The sequence below is a fragment of the Pinus tabuliformis genome, chromosome 6, assembly GCF_031772625.1.
Source record: "Pinus tabuliformis cultivar Carrire ecotype Pingquan chromosome 6, CPIR1, whole genome shotgun sequence".
Lineage (NCBI taxonomy): Eukaryota > Viridiplantae > Streptophyta > Pinopsida > Pinales > Pinaceae > Pinus > Pinus tabuliformis.
Window position 1 is genome coordinate 1,121,044,101 of NC_142292.1, and position 23,376 is coordinate 1,121,067,476.

Below are 23,376 nucleotides of genomic sequence, written 5' to 3' on the forward strand. Positions count from 1 at the left end.
AAATTAGGACTGGATCCTAAATATGTAAAAGCAACAGAATAGATAATAAAAAATAGGAATGTTTGTTGGAAATACTGAGAGGGGGGTGAATCAATATTACTTAGCAATTAGCACTTTCAAATATTTTCAGAGCATTAATTAAGCTTCAATTATTATTAATGTTTATCTAGTAACAATAGTAAACAAAAGAACACAATAGGCACAATAATTTTAGGTGGAAAACCTCCTCTAGGTCAAAAACCACCAAACGCTTTTCTAATAAATTCTTTAATATTATGCCCAAACTAAAATGAAAGTTACAACTTCCTAGAATTCTATAAAAGTATTCTTCTCCAACTCACACTGGAGGGACACCCCAATGCCCTAGTTTCTTTAGTAGTCAACTAAATGGATGCCCCAACATCCTAGACCAACCTACCACCCTGAAGTGTTCACAGGCTCCAACCTATAGGCGACTTCATGCACCTGCGCAGCACCTCCCTACCACCCTATAATGACTAGAAATGAAACAAGAGTGTGGATTCCCATACCAGGGACAATGATCCATGACACAATATAATTTACAATAATTTTCTTGTACTTGACCAAACACCCAATAACACTATGACCTACAACCAAACCATGACATCATCCCAACAGTGACTCCTATACCTCCTAATAATGCATCTTTGACTCTAGGAAAACCAACTCTTTTATAATAATGACTCTTTCCATGATGAATCTTTTACAAATTTAAAATGATGACTCTTTTACAGCACTGGCTTTTTGACAAGACCTGACACTTGACTCGACATTGCTCCTTGGCTCACTTGCAGCTACTGAGGTACTATTGTGCTTGCTTCAAGTAATGGTACTTTGGCATTGCATATCCTTCTAGCATGTGTCTGATTTGTTCTAAAGTGTCATCCTTCCTGCACATGCATTAATAAGAAATACCAAAAAATACAAAATAATATACTCATGATGTCTTGCAAAAACATACGTTAGAGATGATACACAAAATTCAAATGCAAACACTAATCATACATACCTTGTTGTAGCAGAATTACCCTTGATTGTTGATGTGTGGTCGTTACTGCAGTGATCCTCGAATGCATACTTTTTCTTGCCTTCTAGGAGCTCGATATTGAATCTATAGTATATATGCAATTTCGGATCTCTAAGGTCTAAAATTTTGTCTTGTGGTATCCCTTTGAGTCCTCTTTCCAACCCCATAGGTTTGATCGAGATTGGATTCTTCAAGAAAGAGTTATTCCCAATCTCCCAAGATGAGCTAATTATAGATTGGTTCAGTAGAGTGAACTTGTATGAAGTACCATGTGTCACTGTTGTTAGACTCCGTCTCATGTCAGAGATTGATTCTTCTTCAAAACCATGTTTTGAAGAAGAAATCATTAATATGTGTTGTTTCAGTTATGTAATTTATCTCCAGCTCTTCAAAAACTTCAAACTCCTATCTCTGTAAAAGCACAAGCACAAAACAAAGCTTACATCAGACTCTACTGTTGATGAATTTGGTCAAGTTTTATCTTCATATGGTTTCAAACTATCATGGTGGCACCCTTGGTACAGAGCTTACTTGTGAAATATTCATTGGTCCGTTTAATATGTGCACTTCCTGGCTGGAGTGAAAAGAATGTGCAGGTTCAAACAGAAGGTACTTGAGAAAAATCAACAAAAGGTTCTCTTGGAGCATTTACAATTAAGGCATTCTCATTATCCACAGACATGCAGGTTATCTTGGCTTTATTGAATTTTTGATTCATTAAATCACAATTGTAGCTGGGAGTGTCTTTAGAACTTTTTACAACAAAATGAAAGACTATCCTTTACAACACATGGCAGACAAAATAAATTTGCCCACATGTCCGGTGTGTATGGAGAACCTTGGTACCTATGGTGGCCCTGCCTCTTTAGCTTATGGTCATAATGGTTGCCTCAAGTGCTTGCAGGAGTTGCAGACACACTTGGCTATGCCTTGGTGTCCTCTTTGCCGAACTCCATTCAATTCTAAGTTAAACCTTAGATTGAACTTTGATTTGAAAGATACACTTGAAAGGATGCAGACAACTTCGCCTATAGTTAGATATGTGGGTTCTGCAAGCCTTCTGCAGGTGGTGATCATGGCTATAATGGCGATGCTTCCTTTTTCTTCTTGGGGTCTCTCGGATCGGGCTTACTGTTTTACATTAGTGGGCACTGGATTCTCCTGTTCTTATTCCATATATTCAATATATGGGAGGCCAAGGGCATGGAATCTTCAAGCTATTCAATTATGGCTCCAGTCACTTATTGCTACCAAGGATTTCATCTATCTTCTATACTGCTTTGTCTTTGTTTCTTCACCGATGGCCATTAAGTTTGCTTTGGTACCAGTGTTATTTCGGTCTCTTGAGTTAATTGCGAAATATTTAAGACGCAACTTCAGCAGTGCCAATCTTTACAGAAAATACGTGGAGGATCCCTGTCTGTGGATAGATACAAACACAGTAACACTTAACATTTTGAGTTCAAACTCTGAGATTATGCTAGGATTTTTAGTGATAATTTTGCTTTTCACAAGGCAACGTAACATAGTGCAAGGCGTGATGTATTGGCAGTTGCTGAAGCTCATGTATCATGCACCAAATACTGCTTCCTACCATCGGAGTATATGGGCAAAAGTTGGGATGCATGCAAATCCATATATCAAATCGCTATGCTCCATTTCTACGAACTCCCATTGCATACCTTCAACGATGGTTTCAGCATTAAATTTTTGGATGTGTGTCCTTTATGAATTGACATGGATCTGTTTGCACACTGGTTGCCTCACTCTGAAGCAATGCTTGCCATGCATTTGTGCTATGGTTTTCTAATTATTTACAGAAAAATGTGGATGATTATAAATTTTGTCCTGTAATATCCAGGGCGTTGGTTTTCTTCTTAGTCAATTAAAGGAGGTAGAAGCAGAATTCGATATGTGCTGAAATGTGTCGGTATTCTTACTGGACTCTTCTTGGACAAGTATGTATCTATTAAACATTGTTTGAAAGCAGAACTATTCAGATGCATCAGATGAAGAGGCAAAAACAGAGTAATGTTCTCAAGCACTTGTTACGGCTATTCTGGAGAGTGTGGAACAAAGAAAAACAAGCAAACATATGCGATGGTTGTGACAGTTTTGAAAATCATGATTCCGAGGCTAGTGTATCCGCCCATGTAAATTTGAATGGAGGCACCCGTGATCAAGACGCTCGACTTGATTGGCAAGGAGAGCCTATGCTAGGTTGTCTCCCATATGATCGCTGTGATCGAGCGTGGCTGTATTGTTGAAAAGGTTGGTCTCCGGGATGATGATGTTCAAGTAGATGAAAGCAGAAGCTTTATGAATTGGTTTTCGTCCCAAAAGGCGGGGAGATGTGGAAGATGGTCAGTCAAATATTTTAAAAGATGTTTCCCTTTTACGCCTGGTATATCTCAACAAGCCAGAGGCCCCGACCCCCAGTGTTCATTTTGGGATCCATTGCGGCAGCTGTTAATGGGGTCATATTTCCTATTTTTGCTCTCTTTATTTCATAGGCTACGGTCAGTTTCTACGAACCTCCGCATAAGCTTCGAAAAGATGTCACTTCCTGGGCACTTTTGTTTTAGCGTTGGTTACTACAAACCTCCTCGTCGCACCAACACACAGATGCTGCAACCGTGCGTGGCATTGTGGGAGATGCTTTGGCACTTGCTGTGCAGAATATTTCAACAATCGTTGCGGGTCTTGTTATAGCTTTTTCAGCGAACTGGAAGTTGTCACTTTTGATATTAGCTCTTTCGCCTCTGTTAGGTATTCGAGGTTGGGTTCAAGGGAAGTCTGTGCAGGGCTTTTCTGGTGATGTTAATGCTGGCACCTGCTGTGAGGTATGAAGTTGCCGCCAACAGGACGGAAAGGCACAATATATGTGTTTTGTATGGATCAATTGTTGGGCTTGGGTCAGTTAATTTCTTTGCTCTCGGCGGAGTTGTTCAAATGCATGAACTCAGAAATTAAAAGGCAGGTTGATGCTACATATTCAAAGCGGATTCGAGCAACCCAGTTTAATGTTGCAATTGGACTTACGGTAGCAGCGGCAGAAGCATTAGTTATTTCTAACCTGATGGAAACTTGCATATTATCTAAAAGCACTGGGTGTTCTGAAATACTTGAAGCTGCTTTTAAACTTAAACAAGCACGACAAATTTGTGGCCTGAATAGCTTTTTAGATGTGTTCACTGAACCTGTTGATGATGAAATGACATCTGAAGCCCTTATGACTAATCTGGACAAGCATCCCCAGGATGAGCAAGATATTATCTCTGTTATGTATTGCATGGGCAAAAGCCATGGCACATATATCTTGTGCTCTGCGAATGAATTTTTACAACAGGACCAACAGGCAATCAAAGGAAAGTGACTCAATCGGTCTCTTTCAGCCCTGGGGAGGTTATTAGTGCATTGGTTTCTGAGGGCGGCATACAGAAATCATAAATTCACGATGCTTATGAGTGATGCATTTGATGGCGATGCCAAAATGCTACTTACTCCTGTGGTGATCCTGGTAGGAAGAAAGGGAAGTATACAGCGTCTTCATGTGTTTTAAGGATTTGTGAGTATTGCTGGGTAAAATCACGACTTGATGGGAGGCTTTATTTTCCATTTGATCTGTTCTTTGATTGTGATGAGATTAGATCGATCCTGGGTTCTGATACTCCTTACTCAACTCCTGAAGTTCATAATAGAAAGTTTGTGGTGGACATTGGATTCAGGACGAAGGTTTCTGTTAAGGACGCCCTTAGTTTCCTTTCCAAGTGGAGCGAATCTGAGTACATATTTAACGCATGCACTTCCAAAATAGGAAAATTACAGTTTTTTCAGGGCAGAACAATCTATTCAAACGGTGCCAGAACAACAGAATAGGATTCGATTCCTATTTCCCCAGATTTTAATTAATGTTTCAAGCTGGATCTGCGTTCCATGTGTCAGCCATCAGAGGAATTTGCCAATTTCGATCCTCAGTCATGATTTCATGAGATTTTTAGCACCAGATTTGCCTCGAAATTAGCTAAATCATCAACAGATTTCAGTGGAAAGAGCGCCATTCTCTCTTCAGGAAGTGCTGATGGTTTTGTTTTTAGTTTATTTTGTTAATAATGATAAAAACAAATGCCGGGTCCTGGGGTTGATTGGTTTTTCCCCAGTGGTTTTTTGTTTCATATATTAAAGAGAAAACTTTCTTTCCAATTTTGGTGTAGTTAGTTAAAACAGCGCCCCTGTTTTGGGCAGCAGTTTTATTTAATGTATTAAAAAAATTCATTTGAGAGAGTGAGTAGACAGAAGGGAGAGTTTTTTTTTCTGAGTGCTGAGAGCTGGAGTAAACTGAGCTTCATTGTGCAGTTTTGTAACAGAGATTTTTAATGAGAAAACCACAGCTCTGATTGCTGAGATTCATGTGGTATGTTAATTTAGCATAAGTTTTCTCTTTGTCTCATATGTAAAACTGTTATGTTTCATTCACCTCATGATCGTTTCTAGTTGAGCAAAGGAAGTGTTTAGGTAGGAATTCATAGTATTGTATGCTCCTCCTATAAATTTGCTCACGTTCAATGTTTTCTTCTGTTTAAGGAGGATTCAAAGTATTATTTGCCCTCCTTAGCTCCTCACCTGTCTTGCCATCTCATTTAAAACCTAGATTTGATGCTAAATTGCTTGCCTACCTTGCCTCAATTGATAATCTGTGTAGTCATTATATTTCTCTGTTTGAAGCTGTGATTTTGCCCATGCAGCCCAGAAAAACCCCGTCATTAAAAACCCCAAAAACTTTAAATCAATCCTCCTCATCAGTTTACTAGCCTAATATCTTTGATCCTAATTGGTCAGCTCACCCCATTGAGAAAATACCTTGAGTCTGACCGGAGAGAGCCTTCTCCTTCCTCGTAGGGCTAGCTACGAGGTGTAATGGTTTGATGTTGCCTTGAAGGTTTACCTTCCTCAGCCTAGGGTGAAATCTCTAGCGCTAACAACTGTTTCGACCTTCGGCCCTGAAAATGATACCAAAAAACCAAAATATGTACTATTTCTATCATTGCTTATGAAATTTTGATCCAATGCTTAGAAATAAAGCTATGATGATTTTCTTGAGGTCACCTATTTGACATGGAATTCGGGAGCCTACAAAAACCCTAAATTCCTCATATCATATCTCTGAAATTATAGCAAACGAAGATTTGAAATTTAGTCACAAGGTTCATCAAGATTTCAGATCAAAGGGGTTTTAATTTCTTCTTCTTAAGCTTCATAAAAAAAAATGTATAGCAAAAATTCCATGATTATTTGAAGCAACGAAATCCTAGAATCCAAAGCTCTAAACTTGCTTCAAAACAAATCTTCAAACTGATCATAATTTTGTACCCTAACTAGACCTCAACAAAACCTTAAACTCCCTACTACATATCTTGCATTAGACGCTCATGAGAGCCGAAAAATTACAAAGGTCTTCTCACAAGATAGTTTGTTGAAAGTGCTTGTATGAGGCGGATATGAGGGTCACAATTTATAGAAATGACTTGAGTTGAGAGGGGCTTCAACAAGTGAACATTGGAGTGATTTTAGGAGCTTAAAAAATTATGAATTATTTACTATTCAATGAACACAACCAATGATGAGTTTCATGCCACAACTCCGTGGGGTTTTAGCCCACTAACTGGGGTTACTAAATTCAAACACGAATATCTCTCAAATCACAAAGAATTACATGGTGTGCCATATATCAACAGAAACATCTCGATGAGTAGAATCCATCTAGAATATCCTTGACTCGGAATAGAGTAATTTGTCAAGTAAAAATTCCCATGAAAGATTTGGGTAGCCCCTAGTGCTGCTTGGGTTGACATCAATGGAAACCACTGATCAACAATCTCCCCCTTTGGCATTGATGGAAACACAAGTACCCCCCCTGCGATCATGACACCTATTCCTACTACCTTCTCTCCCCCTTTTTCATCAATGAAAAAGGAAAACTCCTCCTGACAAACTGTCATCCTGCGGACCTATACACACCTCCACCCCCCCTTTATGCTTAGTTAGATAAGAGAAAGAGTCTAATTATAACTTGGGAGAATCCCAAGATTTTGGCGAGGATACATAAATACTTCATGAGGTAATGGTTTGGTAAACATGTCAGTAATTTGTTCCTTTGTGCCAACATATTCAAGCTTGATATTATTTTCAGTGACCTGATCTCTAACGAAATGATATTTGATCAACATGTGATTTGTTTTGGAATTAATCACATAATTCTTGGAGATACTGATGGCACTAGTGTTATCGTAGAAGATGGGAATAGGCTCATCAAACTTGACTTGAAGGCCTTGCAAAGTTTTCTTCATCTAGAGAACTTGAGTACAAAAAGATGGTGCCATGATATATTCTGCTTCCACTATGGATAAAAAGATTGAAGAGTGTTTTTTACTTAACCATGAAGCAAGGAAACCAACTAGATAGAATGTTGCTCCACCGGTACTCTTACGATCATCAACACTTCCTTCCCAATCTGCATCTGTATAAGCTTGGATAACTAGATCATTTCCTTTGGGATACCATAAACCATACACCAATGTGTCCTTACGATATCGAAGAATTATTTTGATGGCAATAACATGAGATTCTTTTGGTGCTGCTTGGAATCTTGCTACTTGTCCAACTACTTGCATTACATCTAGTTGATAAGTTGTCACATATAGAAGACTGTCAATCATAGATCTATATAACCTTTGGTCCACATCCTTTGATGAATCTTATAAGCTTAACTTGCAACCTATTACCATTGGGGTAAGGATAGGTTTGTAGTCTTCCATCTTGAATTTATTGAGAATTTCCTTGATATACTTGGTTTGATATATAAATATTCCTTTATCCTGGTGAGAAATTTAAAGCCCTAAAAAGTATGTGAACTCACTAAGTAGATACATTTAAAACTCACTTTGCATCTTTATGGAAAAGTTTTTACTTAATTTGTCATCATTGCTTCCAAATATTATATCATCCACATATACCTCGATAATTGTTAGGTTATCTTGATCCACTTTCACATAGAGATTTTTGTTGGTGCTTCCTTTCTTGAATCCTTGTTGTTGTAGATATCCATCAAGACAAGCATACCAAGCTCTAGGAGCTTGTTTGAGACCATATAGTGCCTTCTTTAATCTACAGACGTAGTCTTCCTTGTCAGAGATAAGAAAACCTTCAGGTTTCTCAATGTAAACTTATTCTTCCAATTCACCATTTAGAAAGGCTGACTTAACATCCATTTTGTACACATTGATTTTTCTTAAGCATACATAAGAGAAACATCCTAACAGCTTCCATTCTGGCAATGGGAGAAAATGTTTCTTCAAAATCATTTCCTTCTAATTGTGCATATCCTTTGCAAACTAATCTTGCCTTATTCATGGTAACCTGTTTTCCCTCATTCAATTTGTTTCTGAAGACCCATTTAGTTCCATTAACATTTTTATCCTTTGGTCGTGGAACCAATTCCCAAGTATCATCCTTCTCAATTTGATCTAGTTATTCATTCATAGCTGTTACCTAGTGTTCATCTTGACTAACTTCCTCAAAATTGCTAGGTTCAAAATTTCCTAAAAGAGCAAGGTGGTCTTGCCATGATGAACAAAGATGTCAACTTATTCTAGTTCTAATTCCTTCATTTATGTTGCCGATAATTTGATTTGATGGGTGATTCTTTTGACATCATTCTTTTAAAACTTTTTGAGAAGTTTCTTGTACATCCTGCTAATCATTTCTTATTTCCTCTTGGTTGATTGTTGTTTCCTTATTTGATTGATCTTGTTCTAAATATTCTTCTTCATCCTTCACAAATTCTACCTCAAGCCCCTTAGAGACAATATCATTGTTATCCTTTAGAACACAATCTTCGTCAAAAGTAACATTTATGCTTTCAACTATTTGTTTTCACCTTAGATTGTATCATCTATAACCCTTTATTTTACATGAATAACCAATGAAAATACCTTCATCAACACGGGAATCAAACTTGCCCAATTTTCAGTCTTCCATTTTGATGTAGCATTTACTTCCAACTATTTTTAACTATTTGACATTAGCCAGTGTTTCCTTCCATAGTTCATATAAAGTCATGTTAAAATTGTTCCTAAGAAGACCTCTGTTTATAATGAATACGACTATATCGATTTCTTGAACCCAGAATTTATCATCCAATTTTGAGTCATTTAACATTGTTCTAGCCATTTCATGTAAAGTTTTTTCTTTCTTTCCTTCAGTAACTCCATTTTGTTGTGGTGTTATGGTTGTTGCTAATTTCCTTTTTATTCCATTTTCATCACAATACTATTGAAATACCTTGGAAGTGAATTCTACGCCATTATCTGATCTCAGACACTTGATCTCTAAATCAGTTTCATTTTTGACCAATTCCTTGTACATTTTAAAACACTTGAATGCCTCTGACTTTTTCTTTAAGAAACTGATGGTTGTCATTCTGGTGTAGTCATATATCATTAGCATAAAGTATAATTTTATGTTTGAACATTTTGTTCTCATAGGACCAGATATATTAGTATGTATTAATTCCAATAGATCAGTATGTATTAAGTCTTGAACTCAACTTTTGTCTGTTTGTTGTGCCTACAAGCTTCACATATCGTATTGGTGGGTTTTGAAATTTTCGGCATATCTCTTATTGCTTCATTTGTTTTGATCCCATTCGTTTGTGCCATAACAAACTTTCATTTTCTTTCGCCAAAAAGCACCCTTTAGGTGTGTCATCCAAAACATATATGTCATTTGAAGCTCTGCTTGCTATAGCCACAATTTTACCAAACTTTCCTTTGCTGATTTCACATTTCTTAGAGTTGAATAGCATCGTGTGTCCTTGATCGCACATCTATCCAACATTAAGAATATTGTGATTCATATTTTAAACCAACAACACATCCTTCACTAATGCATCCTTTCTTCCAAGTGTGACCATACCTGCTCCTATGACGTTTGAAGACCCATCATTTCCAAAATACATTGTTTCATCATTCTTTTCCTTCAAGGATATGAACTTATTTTGATCTCCAGTCAAATGCATTGAGAAACCATTATCAACATACCAAACTTTTCTATTGCTTTGAGCCTTGAGAGTGATAACACATTTTTCAGTCTTCTTTTTCCATACTTGTTCATTCTAATTTTTGCGAGAATTACTTTGAAGAACTTCCAAGTCTACAATATTTAGTTAGATGTCCAAAATTGTTACATTTGTAACATTCGACATCATCTCTCAAATGACAAAATCTATTGATATTCTGTTGAGTTCTGGAATATCAATTTCTAAAAGATCTCCTAGAACTATATTGATTTCAAACATGAATGCAACATTCTACAACTCTATGTCCAAACCTTCCACATAAATAAAAAATGACCATAAAAAATAGTTTCATACATGGGAGAAAATCTTCTTTGAGGAATTGTTTTCCATGGTTCTTCATGTGTGTCTTGATCTCTTGATTTAGCTAAGAGATCTACCTACTTGGTATATTTTTCATATCCATCTTCTTTTGTTGTCATACAACAACTTGACTCCTTTTCAAATTTTTCTTTGTAACCAAGACCAATCTTGTCATAGCATGATTGTTGATTGCTGATGAGTTCTTCCAATGCCTTTGAGTTGTTGGCATAGTTTTGAAGAACTTTTCCATTTTTTACTTCCTTTCGTAGAGAGACTATTTCAGCTTCCAATTCCTCTCTCTACTTGTTGCTTTCCTTTAATTCTTTCTTGAGCAATTCTTCAATTTGTTTGTATTATTCAACCTTGATTTTAATATTTAGGACATGTTCCCTTTCTGTCTTTAATTCATCTTCAAGAGTGTTGACATGTTTCTTCTTGGCCTTGAACTCTTTGATAACCCTGATCACTTCGTTTTGAAATTCAACCTCAATCATCTCTTCTTATTTACCATATGCCTCTCGCTTATTGTGCTTGGCCATAAAAAATACTCTTCCTTTGATTTCTTCTTTGTAATCACTATCTTCATCGAATGAGGAGATATCTTCTTTGGAGAAGAAAATTTTACTAAACCATTTCTTCTTGCTTTGCTTGTTGAATTTCCTAGGACATTTCTTTCCTTTTATAACAACCTAATTTTTATCATGAAAATTGGCCGCAAAATGCCCAACCTCACCATAATCAAAACATATAAATGGAAATTTACCTTTGAATTTTCACGTACCTCTTCTCATATTTCATGTGAAGTAGGAAAATTCTTTATCTAAAAATTTATTATTCATCTTCTTCCTTTTCTTCATCTTTACAACAACAAGTATTTTCTTTCGAAGTCTTCTTGTCTGTACTAGTTTTCTTGGATATGGAAAATGTTATTTCTAAGTGAGATGTACCATCCTCTTCTTCAATCCTCATTTAATATTCCATGAGAATTCCATGCAATTCATCTATGTTGAGATTGGTCAGATCTGATCTATCTTCCAAGACAGATACCATTGGGTTGAATCTTGCTAGCAAGGTTCTGAGGATCTTTCGGGCAACAATTTTCGTTTCAACAGGTTCTCCCAAACCTTCTAATGTGTTTTTTGTTTCATCAACAAGCCGAAAGTATGCAGCAATATTTTCATCTTCCTTCATTTTGAGTTTCTCAACTTTTTCCCTATAAATTTGAAGCTTTCCTTCTTTCATTTTTGAGTCACCTACATATATATTTTCAATCTTTCCCCATACCTCTTTAGCAATTTTGCAACTCAATACCTTATGATAGACAAATCCAATGCACGCACTGATAATAGGATATTTAGCCTTTGCATCATATATAATATTTTTCTTACCTTGTTCATCTGAGGTCGATGTGAAGCCCTTTTCAAATATTTCTCAGACTTTGTATCCTTGTTCCAACAAACTAACTGACATTCATCCACTCCAAAGTACATAGTTATTTCCATTGTATAAAGGAACTCTATTCTTAGTATATTCCATGATCTCCTTCTAGTTGTTAGATTGTTATTGAAGGAACCAAGTTCTGATACCAATTGTTGGAAATACTAAGAGGGGGATGAATCAGTATTCCTTAGCAATTAGAACTTTTAAATATTTTCAGAGCATTATTTAATCTTCAATTATTATTAATGTTTATATAGTAACAATAGTTATCAAAATACACAATAGGAACAATAATTTTAGGTGGAAAACCCCTTTTGGGTCGAAAAAACCGAACCCTTTCCTAATAAATTCTTTAATCTTCATCCCCAATTGAAATGAAAGTTACAACTTCCTAGAATTCTGGAAAAACATTCTTCTCTAGCTCCCACTAGAAGGATGCCCCAATGCCCCGTTTTCTTCAGTAGTCAACTGAATGGATGCCCCAACATCCTAGACCAACATACCACCCTAAATTATTCATAGGTTCCAACCTGTAGGTGACTTCATGCACCTACCTAGCACCTCCCTCCACCGTATAATGACCAGAAATGAAATAAGAGTGTGGACTCTCATACCAGGGACAATGATCCACGATACAATATACTTTACAATGATTTTCTTGCACTTGAACAAACATCTAATCACACTATGACCGACAACCCAACCATGACATCATCCCAACAATGATTTCTATACCTCCCAACAATGCCTCTTTGACTATAGGTAGATTAACCCTTTTACAATAATGAATCTTTCAATGATGACTCTTTTACAACACTAGCTTTTTGACAAGACCTAACACTTAACTTGACATTGCTTCTTGGATCACTTGCAACTGCTAAGGTACTATTTTTCTTTCTTCAATTAATGGTACTTTGGCATTGCATTTCCTTCTAGTATGTGTCCAAGTTGTTCTAAAGTGTCATCCTTGCTGCACATGCATTAACAAGCAAAACCAAAAAAAATACAAAACAATATATTTACCTTCTCCTACAAAAACATATGTCAGTGATGATACTCAAAATTCAATTGAAAAAACTAATCATACATACCTTGTTGTAGCAGACTTACCCTTGAATTTTGATGTGTGGTCCTTACTGTAGTGATCCTTGAATGCATACTTTTTCTTGCCTTCTAGTAGCTCGATATTGAATCTATTTTATCTATGTAATTTTAGATCTCCAAGGTATAAAATTTCTTCTTTTCGTAGCACTCTGAGTCCTCTTTCCAACCCCACAAGTTTGATTAAGATTGGGTTCTTCAAGAAAGCATTATGTCTAATCTCCCACGATGACCTGATTATAGAATAGTTTAGTAGAGTGAACGTTTATGAAGTGCCATGTGTGACTGTTTTAACATTCAGACCTGAAACCGATACCCAAAAAACTATAGTTTGTCCACTTTATTTCACTTTTTAATAAATTTTAATCCAATTCTCAAAGAGAAATCTATGAGGATTTCCCCAGGGTCACTAGTTTGACATGGAATTCAAGAGCCTTCCAAAACCCTAAATTCCTCCGATCATATCTCATCAAATATAGAAAACCATGATCTCAAATTTGGTAACCATGTTCATCGAGATTTTGTCTCAAATGGGTTTTAATTTCAGCATCTGAAACTTCGTATAAAAAACTTTATAACAAAAATTCCACGATGACCTATTTGAAGCAGTGAAATCCTAGAATCCAAAGCTCTAAACTTACTTCAAAATTCACCTTCAAAATTGATCATAATTTTGTACCCTAAACAGACCTCAACAGAACCTTAAACTCCATGCAACATATCCTGTGTTAAAAGCTCATGATGGCCAAAAAATTACATAGCTATTCTCACAAGATAGCTTGTTGAAAGTGCTTGCATGAGGAGGATATGAGGGTCACAATTTATAGAAATGACTTGAGTTGAGAGGGGCTTTAACAAGTGAATATTAGATGGATTTTGGGAGCTTAAAATATTATTAATTATTAACTATTCAATTACCACAACCAATGATGAGTGTCATGCTACAACCCCATGGGGTTTTAGCCCACTAACTGGGGTTACTAACTTCAAACACGAATATCTCTCACACCATGAAGAATTATGTGGTGTGCCATATATCAACGGAAACATATCGACAATTAGAATCCATCTAGAAGATCCTTGACTTAGAATAGAGTAATTTTTCAAGTCAAAATGACCATGCAAGATCGGGGTATCCGCTGGTGCTGCTTGGGTTGACATCAATGACAACCACTGATCAGCAATATTGATATCCAAGCATTGAGGAAACAAATAAAGCTTCTGAAAACTAAACATCCATGGGCTCAAGAATTCGGTCAGTTAGAAAAGGATAAAGAGAACATGCTTCGAATGATTGTTGAGCAGAACATACAAATTCAGAAGATGGAAGCATAAATGGAAATTTTTATTAAGGAAAGAGAGTTGCAAATCAGCACTGCAATAGCAACTTCTACATCAGGAACTTCTATAGAATTAGTCACTACCACAGAGACAAAGCTCACTAGCCAAAATTCAACAAAGAAATTGTCAAAGGCCATGGGAGATATATCTTTGAAGGATATGGAAATTGAGAAGCTTAGAGTACAGCTTGAGAAGGGTTAAGAGAATAAAATTAAAACCGATAATGCATATTTTTACAGAATACAAAAAAATTACAAATTGACTAAGAAAAATATAAATCTATGAAAATGAATCATTGATTACACAGACTTTATCTCAAGCCAAAGACAAAATATGGATTGATATTAATGCATCTTTGACTTAATTATGGCCATCAATTGAAATTATTTTTAAGCAAGAAGATTTATTGCACTGGTCAAAGGTAGCAGTAGCAGAGATTAAAGAAGATCTAGATCATAAACCAGGAGAAGCTACTAGGATGATCAAAGGAAGAACTTGAAGAATTTGGAATTGAAGATAGGATTGATGTAGTACTAGAGACAAGAAAAGGTTTGACAAAGAGAAATTTAATGTTGTAGTTGGAGAATAAGTGTCAAAACTTAGAAGCATAGATCAAGAAATTCCATATTAAAATTTAATGCTCTGCGCCAAAAAGGACTCCCAATCTGCACGATTCTAGTGGCCAATTGATCCCACTAGAAAATTATCAACACAGGATACATGAGCTAGCAATAGATAAGACCAAATTTTCCAAAGTGTTGTATTGTTCAACAACCCCCCCATTTATTTATTTAATAGTTAATATTCTATTAATAAATGGGGACCCTTTAAAAAAATTCAAAAAACTTAGCAAATGAGAGCTCCCCTTTTTCAAACTATTAAAAATAAAAATTTGAATAAACTTAAGATATCAAGCCGAAATCCCTTTGTGACTAGGCATTCTCGCTTTATCACAAATCACTAGACCTTAGATAACAAAGGTTAATTGACAATCGGAATCACGAATTGTGATTAAAGGGGCCACCATGGTAGGCTCATGGTATCATTGAACTTTTCATTAAATCTAAGGCTTAAAGCATTTCTTATGAAATAAAGTACTTATAGCAATCGCATAGCGGCATTCATAAAAGTGCAAGATAAGAAAACCTTAATGATATGTGATTTGTGATATTGTGATATGATATGTAAAATGCTCATCGCATGGTGGCTTCAAAAAAAATGCTAAACATGTGAATCATGAAAATGTTGTGAAATGTGATGTGATCTGGACCCGATGGAATTATGAAAACTGTTATAACTTAGATTAGGCCTGACATATAGTGAACAGCTACTTTATTCAATAATTATTCATTTAAGCAAAACAAACTCAAAAGTGTAAAAGGTATGTCTGTCGCATCACATATCACAAAATACTAAATGGCTTCAAAGTGGTCCATAACCGATATTGCAATATTATGATTTGTGATATTGCAATAATTACCATTGATCACAATCGCATCATTGACATTGCACTCTTTAATTCTTAACTTGAAGTATCCCTTACAAATTGTGATGTGATGTTTTAAATGAGTCATAAAAGAAATAACAAAAAGGCCTTAGTGCATAGTTAATGATTTTTAATATCATTTACGTTTAAAACGGCTCAAGAAGATTTGATATCTTTTATCCGTATTTTCAAATAAAATCTTCTTCCTTGTCATCTTTCATAATTAACTGTGTCATTGAATTTTCACTGTTATTTCCACTTTGTGTGTTTATTTTGATAATCTCCATTGCTCAATTTCAAGGAACCTTTGAAGGAAATAACGCTTGAAAATATGGGGAAGAAAGGAAAAGCTACTATGTCTGAGAATTCAGACATGCCCCCACTCTTCTATGATACCACCTGCAACAAAGACATTGGGGCTACATCGTGGAAAGCCATGTATAATTTACTAGAGGGAGAAACACTGAGAGCACTAGAAACTAAGGCAACATTTGATGCCAAAGAATCATTTGAGGCTTCCTACTTTGAGGCAGCATGTTCATTTCTGCACAGAATAACTATAAGGCCCAAGATATTACCATACACAGATATGGTGAAATGGATAATTGATAATGTGGATACCTCAGATAGAACTTTCAGAAATTCAAGACATGAAGTTATGGGATCTTTCACGCCAGAAAACTTGCACTAGATGTACCATCTACTAGAGCCATAAAAGCTCTATGATAAAGATTTTCTTCAGCATTTTTCCAAAGAAAAAAAGGAACCAATGGACGTTATGTAGAACTGGAGGTCTAGCACCAGAAAATTCAAACGAGAGAAATCCAGTATGTATCCAATTTCACCCCTCTCGGCTCCACATAATTTCGCCATTGTGATGATGTGTATACTATTTGGGAAAGCTGATAGTACCAAATTTTCTATAGAGTGGGTTCCATTGATTGATGCAGTTGTTAACGTAATGATTATGAATTGGAGTCATATTTTGTCAGATAATTTAGCTATGGCTATTAGGGAATACAGGCAAAAGAGAATTATCTCCTCACGAACTATTCCCCCTTTTTACATGAGTGCTTATGTAATGGATGCCATATGTTTTTTCTCACGATTTCCAAACATGGGTTGGAAGTGGACTATATAGAACCCTATCCCCATCCATGTGTATCATAGAATTTTGTAGGAATCATAGTTTATTTCCCATTTTTACAAAATTTTCCATGGTATTATGTTACCCATTTATCAAACCATTTTTGATAAAATAAACCCCAGGCTTTTCAAAGAGGCAAAGATAGACATCTTTCTAGTTGCAAGATGGTTTGGTGAAGAAGAATTTACTTATATCAGAGTTTCTGGGAGAATTGTGGCTCCACATGTCCATCCATATTATGTTCCAGACAAACTACTGGTAAGAGAGATTTCTTATCACACAGTAGGGGATGGTTTAACCAAATCCCTAAAGGAAATGAAGAAGTCCATTTGGCCAACCTTTCTGCTACAATGTGGCACTTTTGCACTGCATGATTTTGGGCACGCAGTGAAAGAAATAGAGAATATTACATCTCTAAAACTAGCCATGATTCCAGGTCGACAGTTTGACCCAAACAAAGTTGCCAAAGACTTCACTACCATGGTTAAAATCAAGTAGTTTACTCATGAGGAAGATCAGTTCAATGACCTCTTTTAGGAAGCTAAATACTTTACATGGGTCTTGCATTTAGCATCACTAAAATTAAACCAGGTGACATCAACTATTTATATGTATACATAAATAAAAGATTGTTGAAGGTCCCATTGGACCTGTTACAAATTGAACAAATAAGAGAACCTACTCCTAGTGTGAGCCTAGAGGAAATTTCTGAGTAGAGTTTGATGAAGAATCACAAGAAAAATCAACTCAGGGGTTAGAACATTCAGAGCATCAATCTCATAATGAATAAGAAAGACCCAATAAATGTCCTGAGAATAATAAAGAGGAAAATACCGAGGAAACTACCGAAAAGGCCTTGGCCAAGAAACATACAGAGGTTGACTCCACTTCAGCTCAAACAAAGAAAATTCCAGTTATTGATCTAGATAAGGAATGGGAGCAATTCAATCAAAAGCTCCAAGCAGAGACAAGTCTTGAGGAGACATATGGATTCCACACCCCAAACAGACTCAATAGGTAACAAATCCAAATACAACAGAGCAAGGAGTCACAAACACTTAAGATATTGAGGTCATCCTCGCTTTCCCTACTTCTAAAAATGTCTTAAAAATCAAAGAAATACCTCTGTTGGAGACATTTTACAGCCCTACACATAAGGTTGTGGTAAAAAGACAAAGAAAGAAGAATAATTTAGACACAATGATAGTTTCAATTCTTGAGAAGGAATTAAAGGAAGTTGTATGGAAAGACACTCCCATTGATCCATCTAAGAGCCTTACAAAGTTAGCACAGTTTGTAGGCACCTATGCCACCGCAACCATTGATAAATCAACAAAAGTCTGACTTCTGCTTAAATAAAAAGAATAAATAATACAACTACTGGAACAAAAATTGGAACAAGAGAAACAAAGTACCAATCGGTAAGCAGAAGAGCAAGTAGAGTAACTTCAAGGGGGTTTTGAGCAAATGAGGTTACAACACCAGGCAAGCATGTCAGAGAAAGACTCACAGATTTACCAAAAGCAGGCTATGATAGACAGATTCAAAGATAACCCTTAGACAAATGAGTTAATTAAAGAGGCACTTAAGCTAAATTCTCTATTGACACAACAACAAGAGATGTTCTTCCAAAATATCTCACAGATCAATCCTTACTATGAAACAAGTAATACATTGACTAACCAAGTGATTGATCTAATTTTTGAATGTTGTACAACATTAGGTACAACAAACAACATAATCGAGATCGTGAATGAAAATATTCATAGTTCCAACCTTGTTAAAGAATGCACACTAAGAGCTCTCCCAAACATCAAACATCTAGAACAACAGTGGAAAGAAATAGCCCAAATCAAAGAGGAAGTAATCAAACATCTATCCAAACTTGATTGGGAGACATACTGGCAGTATTTGGTAAAACCACATGGCCAATGGATGACTCTACGATGCCCAACTAAAACTGCACAAAAATTTTGCCACCTCTCTCAGATGTCGTATTCACAGGAGAGTTAAAATCTACAATTGGCGAGCCACCCTAGGTGAAACCAATGATGGATATCTACAGTCTCAAGGACCAAGTGGCCAACTAAGATGATTCAATTTGAAGAAGATTGTCATAAGTTTATTTTCTATTTTAGTTGTTTGTCTTGCTTACTCTGAGGAAGGTTGTTTGAAACCTCCTCACCTTTTTATGTAATAATCTATTTTTGAAACATGTATTAGTGTATTTAAACCTCTCGCATGCATTTAGAGAGGAGTCTGGGATTTTATCAAAAAAAAACTTTGCAAAAGATTTCACTTTTGTACTTTTGAAGTTGTTTAATGAGATTATTGGAATGAGATCTGAATTTTCTTAAATATTAAAGTATACTCTACTAAAATTACACTTCTATACTCTTAGGGTATATCAAATTGAAAAGCGATAGATCAACATTGTTGATTCCATGAGTAGGACCTTTTATATTTGGTATTGTTATCATTATGATTAAGTATTATTTATGAATTGGCAATAGTCTTTCTTTAATTGCCTTATGTATGAAAATCTGAGTTATAGTTTTCCATTATTGCACTTTTGTATGATGTTTCATCTCTAATTCCTTATTGAATGCATGCACAATTACTTATGCAATAAAATTTCCCTAATTTTTTTGTATAACTATTCAGCCAAAACAATTACCATTCACAATTTCATTTCTTTTAGTAGTTGAATAATCTTCATTACCAATTTCTTTAATACATATTTGTAGATCACATATCTTAAATTATTCTCGGGTATATATATATATATATATATATATATATATATATATATATATATATATAGGTATATATATATATATATATATATATATATATATATATATATATATATAGATAAGATTAATAATAGAATCATTAGATGCATGTGTTTATTATTTAGATTAGATCATTTTTAGTTAAATCATTCTTCATTATATCTTATATCAATCCTGTTAGTGTCGGTATCTTCATCCGTCCATCAGTGATCAAATTTCTCTTTTTGCATGCATATTAGGTGTCTCATCTGATCAGATGCATTCCATTAGGTCATGAATCAACTGATGGTAGTGGTTCTTTGTCAATTTCCCTCAAGCCATTCATCTACTGGCCTATTTTCACATGCACAAGTCATTTGCTATCATTTTTATTTCATTCCATTTGCAAAACCATTTTAGGGTTTTTATGTCTCACTAGGTCTAGGGTTTTCCACCATGGTCTTCAAAAACTCAATAAGAGGTCAACAGGCACATGAGGATGTCTAATAAGTTTCATTGATGATTTTCTTCATAAAGGGTTTTTACCTCAAAACTCTGTTTTGAGGTGAAAACATGGTTTTTTCTATTTCATGTACAAATTTTATGTAATTTCAATATTTGCATATGTAATAAGCTTCAGCTACAACCCTTGGTCACCTTGCCAACTTCAGCCACTGCAAGAAACAAAAATATCCAAGCATTAGTTCATCAAATGATAAAAAGAGCCAAACTGCAAAAAACAGAGTTTTTTTAAAGCAAAGTGAAAAGAACTTTAGGAAAGTGGGTTTGCAAAGGAAAAAATTAAACTCAAGATGGATATAAAGTTCTCCTTGTGTTTGGAAGATGTCATTTTGTGCAAAAGAGAAATAATGAGGGAGAAAATCGGGTTTGAAGAGAAAGAAGTGAAATTGGCAGCAAAACTTCAAGTTTTCATCGGCGTTACGCACTTGGGCACTGGTGCGACACGCCTGCCTGGCACTATGCATTGGGCATAGGTTTTGAACTGTAGTTTGGTCAAGCACTAGGCACATAAAGTGCGCTATGTAAATGGGAGGCAGCGCTACGCATCTGCCAGATGAACTCTAAATCACATTTCATCAATATCACTAGCCTCCAATTTTGCAAATAACCTCTCAATAAGTAAGTACATCCTCTCATTTGGTCTAGCAATGAATTGTTTCATCTATGGTGGTGATTTGAGTGTCTAAAAATGAAACCCTAGCTTCCGCCAAAATTGCCTTGCCAAGCTTGCATAGGGTTTCATTGTTTTTGCTATTTTAACTCCCTTGTGATCACTTCCCTATATCCCATACCCCTGCACTAAATTTCCCTAAATCCCTTCCTCTTTCCCTCTCCCATTGGCACTCATCTTACCCCCTATTACCAAATCCTAAGCCCTATACATAATTCATACCATTCTCTAAACCCTAATTCCCATTTCCTAAACCCTATACATTCCCTAAAACCTCTCTTCCATCATTGAAACCCTCATTCATAGTTATACTATAAGTCAATCCTTTTATCCCCAAAAGAAAATAGCAATCACTCTATACTTTAAAAAATCTCTTCATGCTCATCATTCTTCACTCCACATTTTCTAGTATGGAAACAGATTCAGCATATGAGAGGGATGATGAAAGTGTCAGTGATTCTTCCCAAGAGGCTCATGCACCAAGAAAACCACATAAAGGAGGAAAACACATCCGGGAGGAGCCAACCACTCTCACCGAGTTATTAGCTTTTCCTCTTGCAGTAACATGTTTTAAACATTAGTCCTATTACCAGTTTTGTGAAATGGTGGAGAGGGTGAATATCACCATGAAATTGCTAGGTTATTTTTTCTTCATCTTCATAATGGCCAGTTGAACCTAGCTGGTGTCTCTTTTACTTTGACACCTGAAACTATTGCAGTAGCAACAGGTATCCCTAATGTGGGTGAATAGTGGAATAAGGGGCAACTTGTGGGCAGAGAGCATTATGAGCCTTACATCAAGGCTAGTTATCAAAGGAAAATCAATAGGGTCTTTCCTTTCAGATACCTACAAGATACTTATGCTCCACTCATGAAACTAATTATCAAATATTTCACTTGTGAAGGGAGATTTTCTTGTTTGTATCCTTACCATGTTAGATTGCTGATGCATTTCACAAGAGTGAGGATGATGAATCTCCCATATTTCATATGCAAAAATATTGAGAAGATGGCTACATATGTGCAAACGAAACCTCTTCCTCAGCAGTTCAGTATCATTTACCATTTTTCATTGATTAAGATTGTTGTTTTGCATCAGCTAAGCTTGCTGAATATTTCATGGTACACCTTCATTTCACATGAGGTTTTCAAAAGCCCTCAGGTGACCCCATCAGTGCTACAAGAGGAAGGAGGGCCTTAAAATCAACCAGATGTTTATGAGATTGAAAAAACAAGTGTGCTAGTGTTTTTCACTTATGAAAAAGACACAAGGAGACTATTTGCATCTGCCAAATGAGTATTATCTTCACCGGGGGTGGAAGGGGTCTCGTTTTCTTCACCAGACCATAGGCAAATCTATCTTCACCTGGGGTGAAAGGGGCTTTTCCTTCTTCTTTAGCAGTATAGGTACAGGATAAAGGAAAGCAACCTTTGCATGATGAAGGGCCTTCTGAAGGTCAAGAGAGAGATTTTGTTTTGATTCAGGAAGAGGACATTGATTTGGGCTCCCAAAGCTCAAGACTCAAGGAGGTCATAAAAGAGAAAGAAGTTGACATCCATGCCTTATCACTTGACCTTGAGAGGGCTAAGTGGATTATCAACTTCCTTGAGCAAGAAAACAAGCATCTTACCGACAAACAAGAACTCCTGGAGCTGTAGATCATCAAAGAAAACTGGCAAAAGTCCAAGAGGGCGACGATCAAGTTGACATCCATTTAACAAAAATACAATGACTGAGAATATTTGTTGGAGAAGGTGAATATGCACTTGGAGAAGCTGCTTGAGAAAGATAACAAGGAGAAGAAAATGTTTCACCACATGGCTTATCACTATTTGGCCCGAAACAAAATTTGTAAGACAAGGATAAGAAGCCTAAAAGCCAAGTTAAAGAGATCTTTGAGGTGAAAAAAGAGCAAGATAAGCTCAAGATCTTAGCTAAAGCATCATTGGCCCAGCATAGCACCTAACAAATATCACTCATGCCAAGTTTCAAGAAATTTGGTGAAGCTTTTGACATTTTTTAATTTTTCAAGAAAAAAAAAAGGTTTTTCCGGAAAGTGCATAGCGCCACCGGCACTACGCTTTTGATGGGGGCCTTCATTTGCCAAAAAGTTTACATTTTTGGAATAAAAATGAAAATTTATGCTTGCTCAAAAATGGCTAAGAAATTTGGACAAGTTCTGGATCTCCAAAAGGGCTAAAAACACCCAAAAAGTGCCCTCTCTATTACTTTTTTTCCACACAAGAAGCAGTCTTGGGAGATTCCATTTTTGGAGGGGAAAATGGACTCCAAATAAAAAAATTCAAGTTTTCCCAGAAAGTAGACTCACCAATATTTCAATGAGCTATTCTACACCTGATTTGAACTTCAGGAAGCCTTCCAAAACTGGCCTGGAAAAATCACTACGCAT

At 36.0% G+C, this 23,376-nt stretch overlaps 1 pseudogene; it reads left to right on the top strand.

Moving 5' to 3' along the window:
• The first annotated feature begins 1,838 nt into the window (after window positions 1–1,838).
• LOC149262814 (uncharacterized) lies at window positions 1,839–2,849 on the top strand (annotated as a pseudogene).
• Window positions 2,850–23,376: the final 20,527 nt, after the last annotated feature.